The 23,526-nt window shown below is 45.4% G+C and overlaps 1 protein-coding gene across 3 annotated transcripts in view; it reads right to left on the bottom strand.

Moving 5' to 3' along the window:
• LOC309546344 (beta-arrestin-1) overlaps window positions 1-23,526 on the bottom strand; it is a 302,331-nt gene that overhangs the window by 44,440 nt on the left and 234,365 nt on the right. The gene's annotated exons all lie outside the window — the stretch shown is intronic.

Here is a 23,526-nt window from a genome sequence, read left to right on the forward strand (position 1 = left end):
TTAGGGAATACGCCCCTTGGATGAACGTCACATTCATTGCTTAGGGAATACTCCCCTTGGATGAACGTCACATTCATTGCTTAGGGAATACGCCCCATTGGATGATCGTCACATTCATTGCTTAGGGAATACTCCCCTTGGATGAACGTCACATTCATTGCTTAGAAAATACGCCCCTTGGATGAACGTCACATTCATTGCTTAGAAAATACGCCCCTTGGATGAACGTCACATTCATTGCTTAGGGAATACGCCCCTTGGATGAACCTCACATTCATTGCTTAGGGAATACTCCCCATGGATGAATGTCACATTCATTTCTTAGGGAATACGTCCCTTGGATGAACGTCACATTCATTGCTTAGAAAATACGCCCCTTGGATGAACGTCACATTCATTGCTTAGGGAATATGCCCCTTGGATGAACGTCACATTCATTGCTTAGGAAATACGCCCCTTGGATGAACGTCACATTCATTGCTTAGGGAATACGCCCCCATTGGATGAACATCACATTCATTGCTTAGGGAATACGCCCCATTGGATGATCGTCACATTCATTGCTTAGGGAATACTCCCCTTGGATGAACGTCACATTCATTGCTTAGGGAATACGCCCCTTGGATGAACGTCACATTCATTGCTTAGGGAATACGCCCCATTGGATGAACGTCACATTCATTGCTTAGGGAATACGCCCCTTGGATGAACGTCGCATTCATTGCTTAGGGAATACGCCCCTTGGTTGAACGTCACATTCATTGCTTAGGCAAAATGCCCCTTGGATGAACGTCACATTCATTGCTTAGGGAATACGCCCCTTGGATGAACGTCACATTCATTGCTCAGGGAATACGCCCCTTGGATGAACGTCACATTCATTGCTTAGGGAATACGCCCCTTGGATGAACGTCACATTCATTGCTTAGGGAATACTCCCCTTGGATGATCGTCACATTCATTGATTAGGGAATACGCCCCTTGGATGAACATCACATTCATTGCTTAGGGAATACGCCCCTTGGATGAACGTCACATTCATTGCTCAGGGAATACGCCCCTTGGATGAACGTCACATTCATTGCTTAGGAAATACGCCCCTTGGATGAACGTCACATTCATTGCTTAGGGAATACGCCCCTTGGATGAACGTCACATTCATTGCTTAGGGAATACTCCCCTTGGATGAACGTTACATTCATTGCTTAGGGAATACGCCCCTTGGATGAACGTCACATTCATTGCTTAGGGAATACTCTCCTTGGATGAACGTCACATTCATTGCTTAGGGAATACTCCCCTTGGATGAACGTCACATTCATTGCTTAGGGAATACTCTCCTTGGATGAACGTCACATTCATTGCTTAGGGAATACGCCCCTTGGATGAACGACACATTCATTGCTTAGGGAATAGGCCCCATTGGATGAACGTCACATTCATTGCTTAGGGAATACGCCCCTTGGATGAATGTCACATTCATTGCTTAGGGAATACGCCCCTTGGATGAACGTCACATTCATTGCTTAGGGAATACTCCCCTTGGATGAACGTCACATTCATTGCTTAGGGAATACGCCCCATTGGATGATCGTCACATTCATTGCTTAGGGAATACTCCCCTTGGATGAACGTCACATTCATTGCTTAGAAAATACGCCCCTTGGATGAACGTCACATTCATTGCTTAGAAAATACGCCCCTTGGATGAACGTCACATTCATTGCTTAGGGAATACGCCCCTTGGATGAACATCACATTCATTGCTTAGGGAATACTCCCCATGGATGAACGTCACATTCATTGCTTAGGGAATACTCCCCATGGATGAATGTCACATTCATTTCTTAGGGAATACGTCCCTTGGATGAACGTCACATTCATTGCTTAGAAAATACGCCCCTTGGATGAACGTCACATTCATTGCTTAGGGAATATGCCCCTTGGATGAACGTCACATTCATTGCTTAGGAAATACGCCCCTTGGATGAACGTCACATTCATTGCTTAGGGAATACGCCCCCATTGGATGAACATCACATTCATTGCTTAGGGAATACGCCCCCATTGGATGAACGTCACATTCATTGCTTAGGGAATACGCCCCATTGGATGATCGTCACATTCATTGCTTAGGGAATACTCCCCTTGGATGAACGTCACATTCATTGCTTAGGGAATACGCCCCTTGGATGAACGTCACATTCATTGCTTAGGGAATACGCCCCATTGGATGAACGTCACATTCATTGCTTAGGGAATACGCCCCTTGGATGAACGTCGCATTCATTGCTTAGGGAATACGCCCCTTGGATGAACGTCACATTCATTGCTTAGGCAAAATGCCCCTTGGATGAACGTCACATTCATTGCTTAGGGAATACGCCCCTTGGATGAACGTCACATTCATTGCTCAGGGAATACGCCCCTTGGATGAACGTCACATTCATTGCTTAGGGAATACGCCCCTTGGATGAACGTCACATTCATTGCTTAGGGAATACTCCCCTTGGATGAACGTTACATTCATTGCTTAGGGAATACGCCCCTTGGATGAACGTCACATTCATTGCTTAGGGAATACTCCCCTTGGATGAACGTCACATTCATTGCTTAGGAAATACGCCCCCTGGATGAACGTCACATTCATTGCTTAGGGAATACTCCCCTTGGATGAACGTCACATTCATTGCTTAGGGAATACGCCCCTTGGATGAATGTCACATTCATTGCTTAGGGAATACGCCCCTTGGATGAACGTCACATTCATTGCTTAGGAAATACGCCCCTTGGATGAACGTCACATTCATTGCTTAGGGAATACGCCCCTTGGATGAACGTCACATTCATTGCTTAGGAAATACGCCCCTTGGATGAACGTCACATTCATTGCTTAGGGAATACGCCCCTTGGATGAACGTCACATTCATTGCTTAGGGAATACGCCCCTTGGATGAACGTCACATTCATTGCTTAGGGAATACGCCCCATTGGATGATCGTCACATTCATTGCTTAGGGAATACGCCCCTTGGATGAACGTCACATTCATTGCTTAGGGAATACGCCCCTTGGATGAACGTCACATTCATTGCTTAGGGAATACGCCCCATTGGATGAACGTCACATTCATTGCTTAGGGAATACGCCCCTTGGATGAACGTCGCATTCATTGCTTAGGGAATACGCCCCTTGGATGAACGTCACATTCATTGCTTAGGCAAAATGTCCCTTGGATGAACGTCACATTCATTGCTTAGGGAATATGCCCCTTGGATGAACGTCACATTCATTGCTCAGGGAATACGCCCCTTGGATGAACATCACATTCATTGCTCAGGGAATACGCCCCTTGGATGAACGTCACATTCATTGCTTAGGAAATACGCCCCTTGGATGAACGTCACATTCATTGCTTAGGGAATACGCCCCTTGGATGAACGTCACATTCATTGCTTAGGGAATACGCCCCTTGGATGAACGACACATTCATTGCTTAGGGAATAGGCCCCATTGGATGAACGTCACATTCATTGCTTAGGGAATACGCCCCTTGGATGAATGTCACATTCATTGCTTAGGGAATACGCCCCTTGGATGAACGTCACATTCATTGCTTAGGGAATACTCCCCTTGGATGAACGTCACATTCATTGCTTAGGGAATACGCCCCATTGGATGATCGTCACATTCATTGCTTAGGGAATACTCCCCTTGGATGAACGTCACATTCATTGCTTAGAAAATACGCCCCTTGGATGAACGTCACATTCATTGCTTAGAAAATACGCCCCTTGGATGAACGTCACATTCATTGCTTAGGGAATACGCCCCTTGGATGAACATCACATTCATTGCTTAGGGAATACTCCCCATGGATGAACGTCACATTCATTGCTTAGGGAATACTCCCCATGGATGAATGTCACATTCATTTCTTAGGGAATACGTCCCTTGGATGAACGTCACATTCATTGCTTAGAAAATACGCCCCTTGGATGAACGTCACATTCATTGCTTAGGGAATATGCCCCTTGGATGAACGTCACATTCATTGCTTAGGAAATACGCCCCTTGGATGAACGTCACATTCATTGCTTAGGGAATACGCCCCCATTGGATGAACATCACATTCATTGCTTAGGGAATACGCCCCCATTGGATGAACGTCACATTCATTGCTTAGGGAATACGCCCCATTGGATGATCGTCACATTCATTGCTTAGGGAATACTCCCCTTGGATGAACGTCACATTCATTGCTTAGGGAATACGCCCCTTGGATGAACGTCACATTCATTGCTTAGGGAATACGCCCCATTGGATGAACGTCACATTCATTGCTTAGGGAATACGCCCCTTGGATGAACGTCGCATTCATTGCTTAGGGAATACGCCCCTTGGATGAACGTCACATTCATTGCTTAGGCAAAATGCCCCTTGGATGAACGTCACATTCATTGCTTAGGGAATACGCCCCTTGGATGAACGTCACATTCATTGCTCAGGGAATACGCCCCTTGGATGAACGTCACATTCATTGCTTAGGGAATACGCCCCTTGGATGAACGTCACATTCATTGCTTAGGGAATACTCCCCTTGGATGAACGTTACATTCATTGCTTAGGGAATACGCCCCTTGGATGAACGTCACATTCATTGCTTAGGGAATACTCCCCTTGGATGAACGTCACATTCATTGCTTAGGAAATACGCCCCCTGGATGAACGTCACATTCATTGCTTAGGGAATACTCCCCTTGGATGAACGTCACATTCATTGCTTAGGGAATACGCCCCTTGGATGAATGTCACATTCATTGCTTAGGGAATACGCCCCTTGGATGAACGTCACATTCATTGCTTAGGAAATACGCCCCTTGGATGAACGTCACATTCATTGCTTAGGGAATACGCCCCTTGGATGAACGTCACATTCATTGCTTAGGAAATACGCCCCTTGGATGAACGTCACATTCATTGCTTAGGGAATACGCCCCTTGGATGAACGTCACATTCATTGCTTAGGGAATACGCCCCTTGGATGAACGTCACATTCATTGCTTAGGGAATACGCCCCATTGGATGATCGTCACATTCATTGCTTAGGGAATACGCCCCTTGGATGAACGTCACATTCATTGCTTAGGGAATACGCCCCTTGGATGAACGTCACATTCATTGCTTAGGGAATACGCCCCATTGGATGAACGTCACATTCATTGCTTAGGGAATACGCCCCTTGGATGAACGTCGCATTCATTGCTTAGGGAATACGCCCCTTGGATGAACGTCACATTCATTGCTTAGGCAAAATGTCCCTTGGATGAACGTCACATTCATTGCTTAGGGAATATGCCCCTTGGATGAACGTCACATTCATTGCTCAGGGAATACGCCCCTTGGATGAACATCACATTCATTGCTCAGGGAATACGCCCCTTGGATGAACGTCACATTCATTGCTTAGGAAATACGCCCCTTGGATGAACGTCACATTCATTGCTTAGGGAATACTCCCCTTGGATGAACGTTACATTCATTGCTTAGGGAATACGCCCCTTGGATGAACGTCACATTCATTGCTTAGGGAATACTCCCCTTGGATGAACGTCACATTCATTGCTTAGGAAATACGCCCCTTGGATGAACGTCACATTCATTGCTTAGGGAATACGCCCCTTGGATGAACGTCACATTCATTGCTTAGGAAATACGCCCCTTGGATGAAAGTCACATTCATTGCTTAGGGAATACGCCCCTTGGATGAACGTCACATTCATTGCTTAGGGAATACTCCCCTTGGATGAACGTCACATTCATTGCTTAGGGAATACGCCCCATTGGATGATCGTCACATTCATTGCTTAGGGAATACGCCCCTTGGATGAACGTCACATTCATTGCTTAGGGAATACGCCCCTTGGATGAACGTCACATTCATTGCTTAGGGAATACGCCCCATTGGATGAACGTCACATTCATTGCTTAGGGAATACACCCCTTGGATGAACGTCACATTCATTGCTTAGGGAATACTCCCCTTGGATGAACGTCACATTCATTGCTTAGGAAATACGCCCCTTGGATCAACGTCACATTCATTGCTTAGGGAATAAGCCCCTTGGATGAACGTCACATTCATTGCTTAGGGAATAAGCCCCTTGGATGAACGTCACATTCATTGCTTAGGGAATACGCCCCTTGGATGAACGTCACATTCATTGCTTAGGGAATACGCCCCATGGATGAACGTCACATTCATTGCTTAGGGAATACTCCCCTTGGATGAACGTCACATTCATTTCTTAGGGAATACGTCCCTTGGATGAACGTCACATTCATTGCTTAGAAAATACGCCCCTTGGATGAACGTCACATTCATTGCTTAGGGAATACGCCCCTTGGATGAACGTCACATTCATTGCTTAGGGAATACGCCCCTTGGATGAATGTCACATTCATTGCTTAGGGAATACGCCCCTTGGATGAACGTCACATTCATTGCTTAGGGAATACGCCCCTTGGATGAACGTCACATTCATTGCTTAGGGAATACTCCCCTTGGATGAACGTCACATTCATTGCTTAGGAAATACGCCCCTTGGATGAACGTCACATTCATTGCTTAGGGAATACTCCCCTTGGATGAACGTCACATTCATTGCTTAGGGAATACTCCCCTTGGATGAACGTCACATTCATTGCTTAGGGAATACGCCCCTTGGATGAACGTCACATTCATTTCTTAGGGAATACGCCCCATGGATGAACGTCACATTCATTGCTTAGGGAATACTCCCCTTGGATGAACGTCACATTCATTTCTTAGGGAATACGTCCCTTGGATGAACGTCACATTCATTGCTTAGAAAATACGCCCCTTGGATGAACGTTACATTCATTGCTTAGGGAATACGCCCCTTGGATGAGCGTCACATTCATTGCTTAGGGAATACGCCCCTTGGATGAACGTCACTTTCATTGCTTAGGGAATACGCCCCATTGGATGAACGTCACATTCATTGCTTAGGGAATACGCCCCTTGGATGAACGTCGCATTCATTGCTTAGGGAATACGCCCCTTGGATGAACGTCACATTCATTGCTTAGGCAAAATGCCCCTTGGATGAACGTCACATTCATTGCTTAGGGAATACGCCCCTTGGATGAATGTCACATTCATTGCTTAGGGAATACGCCCCTTGGATGAACGTCACATTCATTGCTCAGGGAATACGCCCCTTGGATGAATGTCACATTCATTGCTTAGGGAATACGCCCCTTGGATGAACGTCACATTCATTGCTTAGGGAATACTCCCCTTGGATGAACGTCACATTCATTGCTTAGGGAATACGCCCCTTGGATGAACGTCACATTCATTGCTTAGGGAATACTCCCCTTGGATGAACGTCACATTCATTGCTTAGGGAATACGCCCCTTGGATGAATGTCACATTCATTGCTTAGGGAATACGCCCCTTGGATGAACGTCACATTCATTGCTTAGGAAATACGCCCCTTGGATGAACGTCACATTCATTGCTTAGGGAATACGCCCCTTGGATGAACGTCACATTCATTGCTTAGGAAATACTCCCCTTGGATGAACGTCACATTCATTGCTTAGGGAATACGCCCCTTGGATGAACGTCACATTCATTGCTTAGGGAATACGCCCCTTGGATGAACGTCACATTCATTGCTTAGGGAATACGCCCCATTGGATGATCGTCACATTCATTGCTTAGGGAATACGCCCCTTGGATAAACGTCACATTCATTGCTTAGGGAATACGCCCCTTGGATGAACGTCACATTCATTGCTTAGGGAATACGCCCCATTGGATGAACGTCACATTCATTGCTTAGGGAATACGCCCCTTGGATGAACGTCGCATTCATTGCTTAGGGAATACGCCCCTTGGATGAACGTCACATTCATTGCTTAGGCAAAATGTCCCTTGGATGAACGTCACATTCATTGCTTAGGGAATATGCCCCTTGGATGAACGTCACATTCATTGCTCAGGGAATACGCCCCTTGGATGAACGTCACATTCATTGCTCAGGGAATACGCCCCTTGGATGAACGTCACATTCATTGCTTAGGAAATACGCCCCTTGGATGAACGTCACATTCATTGCTTAGGGAATACGCCCCTTGGATGAACGTCACATTCATTGCTTAGGGAATACTCCCCTTGGATGAACGTTACATTCATTGCTTAGGGAATACGCCCCTTGGATGAACGTCACATTCATTGCTTAGGGAATACTCCCCTTGGATGAACGTCACATTCATTGCTTAGGGAATACGCCCCTTGGATGAACATCACATTCATTGCTTAGGGAATACTCCCCTTGGATGAACGTCACATTCATTGCTTAGGAAATACGCCCCTTGGATGAAAGTCACATTCATTGCTTAGGGAATACGCCCCTTGGATGAACGTCACATTTATTGCTTAGGGAATACGCCCCTTGGATGAACGTCACATTCATTGCTTAGGGAATACGCCCCATTGGATGATCGTCACATTCATTGCTTAGGGAATACGCCCCTTGGATGAACGTCACATTCATTGCTTAGGGAATACGCCCCTTGGATGAACGTCACATTCATTGCTTAGGGAATACGCCCCATTGGATGAACGTCACATTCATTGCTTAGGCAATACACCCCTTGGATGAACGTCACATTCATTGCTTAGGGAATACTCCCCTTGGATGAACGTCACATTCATTGCTTAGGAAATACGCCCCTTGGATCAACGTCACATTCATTGCTTAGGGAATAAGCCCCTTGGATGAACGTCACATTCATTGCTTAGGGAATAAGCCCCTTGGATGAACGTCACATTCATTGCTTAGGGAATACGCCCCTTGGATGAACGTCACATTCATTGCTTAGGGAATACGCCCCATGGATGAACGTCACATTCATTGCTTAGGGAATACTCCCCTTGGATGAACGTCACATTCATTTCTTAGGGAATACGTCCCTTGGATGAACGTCACATTCATTGCTTAGAAAATACGCCCCTTGGATGAACGTCACATTCATTGCTTAGGGGATACGCCCCTTGGATGAACGTCACATTCATTGCTTAGGGAATACGCCCCTTGGATGAATGTCACATTCATTGCTTAGGGAATACGCCCCTTGGATGAACGTCACATTCATTGCTTAGGGAATACGCCCCTTGGATGAACGTCACATTCATTGCTTAGGGAATACTCCACTTGGATGAACGTCACATTCATTGCTTAGGAAATACGCCCCTTGGATGAACGTCACATTCATTGCTTAGGGAATACTCCCCTTGGATGAACGTCACATTCATTGCTTAGGGAATACTCCCCTTGGATGAACGTCACATTCATTGCTTAGGGAATACGCCCCTTGGATGAACGTCACATTCATTTCTTAGGGAATACGCCCCATGGATGAACGTCACATTCATTGCTTAGGGAATACTCCCCTTGGATGAACGTCACATTCATTTCTTAGGGAATACGTCCCTTGGATGAACGTCACATTCATTGCTTAGAAAATACGCCCCTTGGATGAACGTTACATTCATTGCTTAGGGAATACGCCCCTTGGATGAGCGTCACATTCATTGCTTAGGGAATACGCCCCTTGGATGAACGTCACTTTCATTGCTTAGGGAATACGCCCCATTGGATGAACGTCACATTCATTGCTTAGGGAATACGCCCCTTGGATGAACGTCGCATTCATTGCTTAGGGAATACGCCCCTTGGATGAACGTCACATTCATTGCTTAGGCAAAATGCCCCTTGGATGAACGTCACATTCATTGCTTAGGGAATACGCCCCTTGGATGAATGTCACATTCATTGCTTAGGGAATACGCCCCTTGGATGAACGTCACATTCATTGCTCAGGGAATACGCCCCTTGGATGAATGTCACATTCATTGCTTAGGGAATACGCCCCTTGGATGAACGTCACATTCATTGCTTAGGGAATACTCCCCTTGGATGAACGTCACATTCATTGCTTAGGGAATACGCCCCTTGGATGAACGTCACATTCATTGCTTAGGGAATACTCCCCTTGGATGAACGTCACATTCATTGCTTAGGGAATACGCCCCTTGGATGAATGTCACATTCATTGCTTAGGGAATACGCCCCTTGGATGAACGTCACATTCATTGCTTAGGAAATACGCCCCTTGGATGAACGTCACATTCATTGCTTAGGGAATACGCCCCTTGGATGAACGTCACATTCATTGCTTAGGAAATACTCCCCTTGGATGAACGTCACATTCATTGCTTAGGGAATACGCCCCTTGGATGAACGTCACATTCATTGCTTAGGGAATACGCCCCTTGGATGAACGTCACATTCATTGCTTAGGGAATACGCCCCATTGGATGATCGTCACATTCATTGCTTAGGGAATACGCCCCTTGGATAAACGTCACATTCATTGCTTAGGGAATACGCCCCTTGGATGAACGTCACATTCATTGCTTAGGGAATACGCCCCATTGGATGAACGTCACATTCATTGCTTAGGGAATACGCCCCTTGGATGAACGTCGCATTCATTGCTTAGGGAATACGCCCCTTGGATGAACGTCACATTCATTGCTTAGGCAAAATGTCCCTTGGATGAACGTCACATTCATTGCTTAGGGAATATGCCCCTTGGATGAACGTCACATTCATTGCTCAGGGAATACGCCCCTTGGATGAACGTCACATTCATTGCTTAGGAAATACGCCCCTTGGATGAACGTCACATTCATTGCTTAGGGAATACGCCCCTTGGATGAACGTCACATTCATTGCTTAGGGAATACTCCCCTTGGATGAACGTTACATTCATTGCTTAGGGAATACGCCCCTTGGATGAACGTCACATTCATTGCTTAGGGAATACTCCCCTTGGATGAACGTCACATTCATTGCTTAGGGAATACGCCCCTTGGATGAACATCACATTCATTGCTTAGGGAATACTCCCCTTGGATGAACGTCACATTCATTGCTTAGGAAATACGCCCCTTGGATGAAAGTCACATTCATTGCTTAGGGAATACGCCCCTTGGATGAACGTCACATTTATTGCTTAGGGAATACGCCCCTTGGATGAACGTCACATTCATTGCTTAGGGAATACGCCCCATTGGATGATCGTCACATTCATTGCTTAGGGAATACGCCCCTTGGATGAACGTCACATTCATTGCTTAGGGAATACGCCCCTTGGATGAACGTCACATTCATTGCTTAGGGAATACGCCCCATTGGATGAACGTCACATTCATTGCTTAGGGAATACACCCCTTGGATGAACGTCACATTCATTGCTTAGGGAATACTCCCCTTGGATGAACGTCACATTCATTGCTTAGGAAATACGCCCCTTGGATCAACGTCACATTCATTGCTTAGGGAATAAGCCCCTTGGATGAACGTCACATTCATTGCTTAGGGAATAAGCCCCTTGGATGAACGTCACATTCATTGCTTAGGGAATACGCCCCTTGGATGAACGTCACATTCATTGCTTAGGGAATACGCCCCATGGATGAACGTCACATTCATTGCTTAGGGAATACTCCCCTTGGATGAACGTCACATTCATTTCTTAGGGAATACGTCCCTTGGATGAACGTCACATTCATTGCTTAGAAAATACGCCCCTTGGATGAACGTCACATTCATTGCTTAGGGAATACGCCCCTTGGATGAACGTCACATTCATTGCTTAGGGAATACGCCCCTTGGATGAATGTCACATTCATTGCTTAGGGAATACGCCCCTTGGATGAACGTCACATTCATTGCTTAGGGAATACGCCCCTTGGATGAACGTCACATTCATTGCTTAGGGAATTCTCCCCTTGGATGAACGTCACATTCATTGCTTAGGAAATACGCCCCTTGGATGAACGTCACATTCATTGCTTAGGGAATACTCCCCTTGGATGAACGTCACATTCATTGCTTAGGGAATACTCCCCTTGGATGAACGTCACATTCATTGCTTAGGGAATACGCCCCTTGGATGAACGTCACATTCATTTCTTAGGGAATACGCCCCATGGATGAACGTCACATTCATTGCTTAGGGAATACTCCCCTTGGATGAACGTCACATTCATTTCTTAGGGAATACGTCCCTTGGATGAACGTCACATTCATTGCTTAGAAAATACGCCCCTTGGATGAACGTTACATTCATTGCTTAGGGAATACGCCCCTTGGATGAGCGTCACATTCATTGCTTAGGGAATACGCCCCTTGGATGAACGTCACTTTCATTGCTTAGGGAATACGCCCCATTGGATGAACGTCACATTCATTGCTTAGGGAATACGCCCCTTGGATGAACGTCGCATTCATTGCTTAGGGAATACGCCCCTTGGATGAACGTCACATTCATTGCTTAGGCAAAATGCCCCTTGGATGAACGTCACATTCATTGCTTAGGGAATACGCCCCTTGGATGAATGTCACATTCATTGCTTAGGGAATACGCCCCTTGGATGAACGTCACATTCATTGCTCAGGGAATACGCCCCTTGGATGAATGTCACATTCATTGCTTAGGGAATACGCCCCTTGGATGAATGTCACATTCATTGCTTAGGGAATACTCCCCTTGGATGAACGTCACATTCATTGCTTAGGGAATACGCCCCTTGGATGAACGTCACATTCATTGCTTAGGGAATACGCCCCTTGGATGAACGTCACATTCATTGCTTAGGGAATACTCCCCTTGGATGAACGTCACATTCATTGCTTAGGGAATACTCCCCTTGGATGAACGTCACATTCATTGCTTAGGGAATACGCCCCTTGGATGAACGTCACATTCATTGCTTAGGGAATACGCCCCTTGGATGAACGTTACATTCATTGCTTAGGGAATACGCCCCTTGGATGAGCGTCGCATTCATTGCTTAGGGAATACGCCCCTTGGATGAACGTCACTTTCATTGCTTAGGGAATACGCCCCATTGGATGAACGTCACATTCATTGCTTAGGGAATACGCCCCTTGGATGAATGTCACATTCATTGCTTAGGGAATACGCCCCTTGGATGAACGTCACATTCATTGCTTAGGCAAAATGCCCCTTGGATGAACGTCACATTCATTGCTTAGGGAATACGCCCCTTGGATGAATGTCACATTCATTGCTTAGGGAATACTCCCCTTGGATGAACGTCACATTCATTGCTTAGGGAATACGCCCCTTGGATGAATGTCACATTCATTGCTTAGGGAATACGCCCCTTGGATGAATGTCACATTCATTGCTTAGGGAATACTCCCCTTGGATGAACGTCACATTCATTGCTTAGGGAATACGCCCCTTGGATGAACGTCACATTCATTGCTTAGGGAATACGCCCCTTGGATGAACGTCACATTCATTGCTTAGGGAATACTCCCCTTGGATGAACGTCACATTCATTGCTTAGAGAATACGCCCCTTGGATGAACGTCACATTCATTGCTTAGGGAATACGCCCCTTGGATGAACGTCACATTCATTGCTTAGGGAATACGCCCCTTGGATGAACGTCACATTCATTGCTTAGGGAATACTCCCCTTGGATGAACGTCACATTCATTGCTTAGGGAATACGCCCCTTGGATGAACGTCACATTCATTGCTTAGGGAATACGCCCCTTGGATGAACATCACATTCATTGTTTAGGGAATACGCCCCTTGGATGAACATCACATTCATTGTTTAGGGAATACTCCCCTTGGATGATCGTCACATTCATTGCTTAGGGAATACGCCCCTTGGATGAACGTCACATTCATTGCTTAGCAGAGATGTATAGTAACGAAGTAGAACTACTTAAGTACTGTACTTAAGTACCGAAATGCGGTATCTGTACTTTCCTAGAGTAGAATTTTTTTCTCCTACTTCTACTTTTACTTCACTACATTTTTTCGATGATTTCGATACTTCTACTCAAGTATTTTTTTTTTGTGCTGCATAGTTACTCGTTACTTTTAAAAAAATTACCACTGCCAGAACAGTAGATGTCAGGTTGCATAAAGCTCAAAAAAATGTGTATAATGTCATTTGTAAATCAGCGCATACGAAAATAAAGGCTGTGTATAATAAAAGCTGCTATACCAAATCTTTCCAATAAAAAGAAAATATGAAACAAACAAATAAATGGTGCTACAGCGCTTAAAGTGCATCAAGAAACTACTAACAAACACAGGTTAATCATTTGAATAAATCATTTGAAATAATAAAAACAATATGATGTTCAAACTTTTGACTTATTTCTTTAATAACTACATAACACAGTACTTCTACTTCTACTTTCAGTACTTGAGTAGAAATTTTTTTTCAAAACTACTGGTACTTTTTACTTTTAGTACTTAAGTAGTAATTTTTTTGAAAAAACTACTTGCAATACTTAAGTAAAAAAAATGTTGAATACTTTAGTACTTCTACTTAAGTAACTTTTTCTGCGAGCACTTCCACTTCTACTCAAGTAATTTTTTGATCGAGCACTTGTACTTTTACTCAAGTAGAAATTTCGAGTACTTTATACAAGTCTGTTGCTTAGGGAATACTCCCCTTGGATGAACGTCACATTCATTGCTTAGGGAATACGCCCCATTGGATGAACGTCACATTCATTGCTTAGGGAATACGCCCCTTGGATGAACCTCACATTCATTGCTTATGGAATACGCCCCTTGGATGAACGTCACATACATTGCTTAGGGAATACATCCCTTGGATGAACGTCACATTCATTGCTTATGGAATACGCCCCTTGGATGAACGTCACATTCATTGCTTAGGGAATATGCCCCTTGGATGAACGTCACATTCATTGCTTAGGGAATACTCCCCTTGGATGAACGTCACATTCATTGCTTAGGGAATACTCTCCTTGGATGAACGTCACATTCATTGCTTAGGGAATACTCCCCTTGGATGAACGTCACATTCATTGCTTAGGGAATACTCTCCTTGGATGAACGTCACATTCATTGCTTAGGGAATACGCCCCTTGGATGAACGACACATTCATTGCTTAGGGAATAGGCCCCATTGGATGAACGTCACATTCATTGCTTAGGGAATACGCCCCTTGGATGAATGTCACATTCATTGCTTAGGGAATACGCCCCTTGGATGAACGTCACATTCATTGCTTAGGGAATACTCCCCTTGGATGAACGTCACATTCATTGCTTAGGGAATACGCCCCATTGGATGATCGTCACATTCATTGCTTAGGGAATACTCCCCTTGGATGAACGTCACATTCATTGCTTAGAAAATACGCCCCTTGGATGAACGTCACATTCATTGCTTAGAAAATACGCCCCTTGGATGAACGTCACATTCATTGCTTAGGGAATATGCCCCTTGGATGAACGTCACATTCATTGCTTAGGAAATACGCCCCTTGGATGAACGTCACATTCATTGCTTAGGGAATACGCCCCCATTGGATGAACATCACATTCATTGCTTAGGGAATACGCCCCATTGGATGATCGTCACATTCATTGCTTAGGGAATACTCCCCTTGGATGAACGTCACATTCATTGCTTAGGGAATACGCCCCTTGGATGAACGTCACATTCATTGCTTAGGGAATACGCCCCATTGGATGAACGTCACATTCATTGCTTAGGGAATACGCCCCTTGGATGAACGTCGCATTCATTGCTTAGGGAATACGCCCCTTGGATGAACGTCACATTCATTGCTTAGGCAAAATGCCCCTTGGATGAACGTCACATTCATTGCTTAGGGAATACGCCCCTTGGATGAACGTCACATTCATTGCTCAGGGAATACGCCCCTTGGATGAACGTCACATTCATTGCTTAGGGAATACGCCCCTTGGATGAACGTCACATTCATTGCTTAGGGAATACTCCCCTTGGATGATCGTCACATTCATTGATTAGGGAATACGCCCCTTGGATGAACATCACATTCATTGCTTAGGGAATACGCCCCTTGGATGAACGTCACATTCATTGCTCAGGGAATACGCCCCTTGGATGAACGTCACATTCATTGCTTAGGAAATACGCCCCTTGGATGAACGTCACATTCATTGCTTAGGGAATACGCCCCTTGGATGAACGTCACATTCATTGCTTAGGGAATACTCCCCTTGGATGAACGTTACATTCATTGCTTAGGGAATACGCCCCTTGGATGAACGTCACATTCATTGCTTAGGGAATACTCTCCTTGGATGAACGTCACATTCATTGCTTAGGGAATACTCCCCTTGGATGAACGTCACATTCATTGCTTAGGGAATACTCTCCTTGGATGAACGTCACATTCATTGCTTAGGGAATACGCCCCTTGGATGAACGACACATTCATTGCTTAGGGAATAGGCCCCATTGGATGAACGTCACATTCATTGCTTAGGGAATACGCCCCTTGGATGAATGTCACATTCATTGCTTAGGGAATACGCCCCTTGGATGAACGTCACATTCATTGCTTAGGGAATACTCCCCTTGGATGAACGTCACATTCATTGCTTAGGGAATACGCCCCATTGGATGATCGTCACATTCATTGCTTAGGGAATACTCCCCTTGGATGAACGTCACATTCATTGCTTAGAAAATACGCCCCTTGGATGAACGTCACATTCATTGCTTAGAAAATACGCCCCTTGGATGAACGTCACATTCATTGCTTAGGGAATACGCCCCTTGGATGAACATCACATTCATTGCTTAGGGAATACTCCCCATGGATGAACGTCACATTCATTGCTTAGGGAATACTCCCCATGGATGAATGTCACATTCATTTCTTAGGGAATACGTCCCTTGGATGAACGTCACATTCATTGCTTAGAAAATACGCCCCTTGGATGAACGTCACATTCATTGCTTAGGGAATATGCCCCTTGGATGAACGTCACATTCATTGCTTAGGAAATACGCCCCTTGGATGAACGTCACATTCATTGCTTAGGGAATACGCCCCCATTGGATGAACATCACATTCATTGCTTAGGGAATACGCCCCCATTGGATGAACGTCACATTCATTGCTTAGGGAATACGCCCCATTGGATGATCGTCACATTCATTGCTTAGGGAATATGCCCCTTGGATGAACGTCACATTCATTGCTTAGGGAATACGCCCCTTGGATGAACGTCACATTCATTGCTTAGGGAATACGCCCCATTGGATGAACGTCACATTCATTGCTTAGGGAATACGCCCCTTGGATGAACGTCGCATTCATTGCTTAGGGAATACGCCCCTTGGATGAACGTCACATTCATTGCTTAGGCAAAATGCCCCTTGGATGAACGTCACATTCATTGCTTAGGGAATACGCCCCTTGGATGAACGTCACATTCATTGCTCAGGGAATACGCCCCTTGGATGAATGTCACATTCATTGCTTAGGGAATACGCCCCTTGGATGAACGTCACATTCATTGCTTAGGGAATACTCCCCTTGGATGAACGTTACATTCATTGCTTAGGGAATACGCCCCTTGGATGAACGTCACATTCATTGCTTAGGGAATACTCCCCTTGGATGAACGTCACATTCATTGCTTAGGAAATACGCCCCCTGGATGAACGTCACATTCATTGCTTAGGGAATACTCCCCTTGGATGAACGTCACATTCATTGCTTAGGGAATACGCCCCTTGGATGAATGTCACATTCATTGCTTAGGGAATACGCCCCTTGGATGAACGTCACATTCATTGCTTAGGAAATACGCCCCTTGGATGAACGTCACATTCATTGCTTAGGGAATACGCCCCTTGGATGAACGTCACATTCATTGCTTAGGAAATACGCCCCTTGGATGAACGTCACATTCATTGCTTAGGGAATACGCCCCTTGGATGAACGTCACATTCATTGCTTAGGGAATACGCCCCTTGGATGAACGTCACATTCATTGCTTAGGGAATACGCCCCATTGGATGATCGTCACATTCATTGCTTAGGGAATACGCCCCTTGGATGAACGTCACATTCATTGCTTAGGGAATACGCCCCTTGGATGAACGTCACATTCATTGCTTAGGGAATACGCCCCATTGGATGAACGTCACATTCATTGCTTAGGGAATACGCCCCTTGGATGAACGTCGCATTCATTGCTTAGGGAATACGCCCCTTGGATGAACGTCACATTCATTGCTTAGGCAAAATGTCCCTTGGATGAACGTCACATTCATTGCTTAGGGAATATGCCCCTTGGATGAACGTCACATTCATTGCTCAGGGAATACGCCCCTTGGATGAACATCACATTCATTGCTCAGGGAATACGCCCCTTGGATGAACGTCACATTCATTGCTTAGGAAATACGCCCCTTGGATGAACGTCACATTCATTGCTTAGGGAATACGCCCCTTGGATGAACGTCACATTCATTGCTTAGGGAATACTCCCCTTGGATGAACGTTACATTCATTGCTTAGGGAATACGCCCCTTGGATGAACGTCACATTCATTGCTTAGGGAATACTCCCCTTGGATGAACGTCACATTCATTGCTTAGGAAATACGCCCCTTGGATGAACGTCACATTCATTGCTTAGGGAATACGCCCCTTGGATGAACGTCACATTCATTGCTTAGGAAATACGCCCCTTGGATGAAAGTCACATTCATTGCTTAGGGAATACGCCCCTTGGATGAACGTCACATTCATTGCTTAGGGAATACGCCCCTTGGATGAACGTCACATTCATTGCTTAGGGAATACGCCCCATTGGATGATCGTCACATTCATTGCTTAGGGAATACGCCCCTTGGATGAACGTCACATTCATTGCTTAGGGAATACGCCCCATTGGATGAACGTCACATTCATTGCTTAGGGAATACACCCCTTGGATGAACGTCACATTCATTGCTTAGGGAATACTCCCCTTGGATGAACGTCACATTCATTGCTTAGGAAATACGCCCCTTGGATCAACGTCACATTCATTGCTTAGGGAATAAGCCCCTTGGATGAACGTCACATTCATTGCTTAGGGAATAAGCCCCTTGGATGAACGTCACATTCATTGCTTAGGGAATACGCCCCTTGGATGAACGTCACATTCATTGCTTAGGGAATACGCCCCATGGATGAACGTCACATTCATTGCTTAGGGAATACTCCCCTTGGATGAACGTCACATTCATTTCTTAGGGAATACGTCCCTTGGATGAACGTCACATTCATTGCTTAGAAAATACGCCCCTTGGATGAACGTCACATTCATTGCTTAGGGAATACGCCCCTTGGATGAACGTCACATTCATTGCTTAGGGAATACGCCCCTTGGATGAATGTCACATTCATTGCTTAGGGAATACGCCCCTTGGATGAACGTCACATTCATTGCTTAGGGAATACGCCCCTTGGATGAACGTCACATTCATTGCTTAGGGAATACTCCCCTTGGATGAACGTCACATTCATTGCTTAGGAAATACGCCCCTTGGATGAACGTCACATTCATTGCTTAGGGAATACTCCCCTTGGATGAACGTCACATTCATTGCTTAGGGAATACTCCCCTTGGATGAACGTCACATTCATTGCTTAGGGAATACGCCCCTTGGATGAACGTCACATTCATTTCTTAGGGAATACGCCCCATGGATGAACGTCACATTCATTGCTTAGGGAATACTCCCCTTGGATGAACGTCACATTCATTTCTTAGGGAATACGTCCCTTGGATGAACGTCACATTCATTGCTTAGAAAATACGCCCCTTGGATGAACGTTACATTCATTGCTTAGGGAATACGCCCCTTGGATGAGCGTCACATTCATTGCTTAGGGAATACGCCCCTTGGATGAACGTCACATTCATTGCTTAGGGAATACTCCCCTTGGATGAACGTCACATTCATTGCTTAGGCAAAATGCCCCTTGGATGAACGTCACATTCATTGCTTAGGGAATACGCCCCTTGGATGAATGTCACATTCATTGCTTAGGGAATACGCCCCTTGGATGAACGTCACATTCATTGCTCAGGGAATACGCCCCTTGGATGAATGTCACATTCATTGCTTAGGGAATACGCCCCTTGGATGAACGTCACATTCATTGCTTAGGGAATACTCCCCTTGGATGAACGTCACATTCATTGCTTAGGGAATACGCCCCTTGGATGAACGTCACATTCATTGCTTAGGGAATACTCCCCTTGGATGAACGTCACATTCATTGCTTAGGGAATACGCCCCTTGGATGAATGTCACATTCATTGCTTAGGGAATACGCCCCTTGGATGAACGTCACATTCATTGCTTAGGAAATACGCCCCTTGGATGAACGTCACATTCATTGCTTAGGGAATACGCCCCTTGGATGAACGTCACATTCATTGCTTAGGAAATACTCCCCTTGGATGAACGTCACATTCATTGCTTAGGGAATACGCCCCTTGGATGAACGTCACATTCATTGCTTAGGGAATACGCCCCTTGGATGAACGTCACATTCATTGCTTAGGGAATACGCCCCATTGGATGATCGTCACATTCATTGCTTAGGGAATACGCCCCTTGGATAAACGTCACATTCATTGCTTAGGGAATACGCCCCTTGGATGAACGTCACATTCATTGCTTAGGGAATACGCCCCATTGGATGAACGTCACATTCATTGCTTAGGGAATACGCCCCTTGGATGAACGTCGCATTCATTGCTTAGGGAATACGCCCCTTGGATGAACGTCACATTCATTGCTTAGGCAAAATGTCCCTTGGATGAACGTCACATTCATTGCTTAGGGAATATGCCCCTTGGATGAACGTCACATTCATTGCTCAGGGAATACGCCCCTTGGATGAACGTCACATTCATTGCTCAGGGAATACGCCCCTTGGATGAACGTCACATTCATTGCTTAGGAAATACGCCCCTTGGATGAACGTCACATTCATTGCTTAGGGAATACGCCCCTTGGATGAACGTCACATTCATTGCTTAGGGAATACTCCCCTTGGATGAACGTTACATTCATTGCTTAGGGAATACGCCCCTTGGATGAACGTCACATTCATTGCTTAGGGAATACTCCCCTTGGATGAACGTCACATTCATTGCTTAGGGAATACGCCCCTTGGATGAACATCACATTCATTGCTTAGGGAATACTCCCCTTGGATGAACGTCACATTCATTGCTTAGGGAATACGCCCCTTGGATGAACGTCACATTCATTGCTTAGGAAATACGCCCCTTGGATGAAAGTCACATTCATTGCTTAGGGAATACGCCCCTTGGATGAACGTCACATTTATTGCTTAGGGAATACGCCCCTTGGATGAACGTCACATTCATTGCTTAGGGAATACGCCCCATTGGATGATCGTCACATTCATTGCTTAGGGAATACGCCCCTTGGATGAACGTCACATTCATTGCTTAGGGAATACGCCCCTTGGATGAACGTCACATTCATTGCTTAGGGAATACGCCCCATTGGATGAACGTCACATTCATTGCTTAGGGAATACACCCCTTGGATGAACGTCACATTCATTGCTTAGGGAATACTCCCCTTGGATGAACGTCACATTCATTGCTTAGGAAATACGCCCCTTGGATCAACGTCACATTCATTGCTTAGGGAATAAGCCCCTTGGATGAACGTCACATTCATTGCTTAGGGAATAAGCCCCTTGGATGAACGTCACATTCATTGCTTAGGGAATACGCCCCTTGGATGAACGTCACATTCATTGCTTAGGGAATACGCCCCATGGATGAACGTCACATTCATTGCTTAGGGAATACTCCCCTTGGATGAACGTCACATTCATTTCTTAGGGAATACGTCCCTTGGATGAACGTCACATTCATTGCTTAGAAAATACGCCCCTTGGATGAACGTCACATTCATTGCTTAGGGAATACGCCCCTTGGATGAACGTCACATTCATTGCTTAGGGAATACGCCCCTTGGATGAATGTCACATTCATTGCTTAGGGAATACGCCCCTTGGATGAACGTCACATTCATTGCTTAGGGAATACGCCCCTTGGATGAACGTCACATTCATTGCTTAGGGAATACTCCCCTTGGATGAACGTCACATTCATTGCTTAGGAAATACGCCCCTTGGATGAACGTCACATTCATTGCTTAGGGAATACTCCCCTTGGATGAACGTCACATTCATTGCTTAGGGAATACTCCCCTTGGATGAACGTCACATTCATTGCTTAGGGAATACGCCCCTTGGATGAACGTCACATTCATTTCTTAGGGAATACGCCCCATGGATGAACGTCACATTCATTGCTTAGGGAATACTCCCCTTGGATGAACGTCACATTCATTTCTTAGGGAATACGTCCCTTGGATGAACGTCACATTCATTGCTTAGAAAATACGCCCCTTGGATGAACGTTACATTCATTGCTTAGGGAATACGCCCCTTGGATGAGCGTCACATTCATTGCTTAGGGAATACGCCCCTTGGATGAACGTCACATTCATTGCTTAGGGAATACTCCCCTTGGATGAACGTCACATTCATTGCTTAGGGAATACGCCCCTTGGATGAACGTCACATTCATTACTTAGGGAATACGCCCCATGGATGAACGTCACATTCATTGCTTAGGGAATACTCCCCTTGGATGAACGTCACATTCATTTCTTAGGGAATACGTCCCTTGGATGAACGTCACATTCATTGCTTAGAAAATACGCCCCTTGGATGAACGTTACATTCATTGCTTAGGGAATACGCCCCTTGGATGAGCGTCACATTCATTGCTTAGGGAATACGCCCCTTGGATGAACGTCACTTTCATTGCTTAGGGAATACGCCCCATTGGATGAACGTCACATTCATTGCTTAGGGAATACTCCCCTTGGATGAACGTCGCATTCATTGCTTAGGGAATACGCCCCTTGGATGAACGTCACATTCATTGCTTAGGCAAAATGCCCCTTGGATGAACGTCACATTCATTGCTTAGGGAATACGCCCCTTGGATGAACGTCGCATTCATTGCTTAGGGAATACGCCCCTTGGATGAACGTCACATTCATTGCTTAGGCAAAATGCCCCTTGGATGAACGTCACATTCATTGCTTAGGGAATACGCCCCTTGGATGAATGTCACATTCATTGCTTAGGGAATACGCCCCTTGGATGAACGTCACATTCATTGCTCAGGGAATACGCCCCTTGGATGAATGTCACATTCATTGCTTAGGGAATACGCCCCTTGGATGAATGTCACATTCATTGCTTAGGGAATACTCCCCTTGGATGAACGTCACATTCATTGCTTAGGGAATACGCCCCTTGGATGAACGTCACATTCATTGCTTAGGGAATACGCCCCTTGGATGAACGTCACATTCATTGCTTAGGGAATACTCCCCTTGGATGAACGTCACATTCATTGCTTAGGGAATACTCCCCTTGGATGAACGTCACATTCATTGCTTAGGGAATACGCCCCTTGGATG

The sequence above is a fragment of the Pelophylax lessonae genome (assembly GCF_965119305.1).
Source record: "Pelophylax lessonae genome assembly, chromosome: 2".
Lineage (NCBI taxonomy): Eukaryota > Metazoa > Chordata > Amphibia > Anura > Ranidae > Pelophylax > Pelophylax lessonae.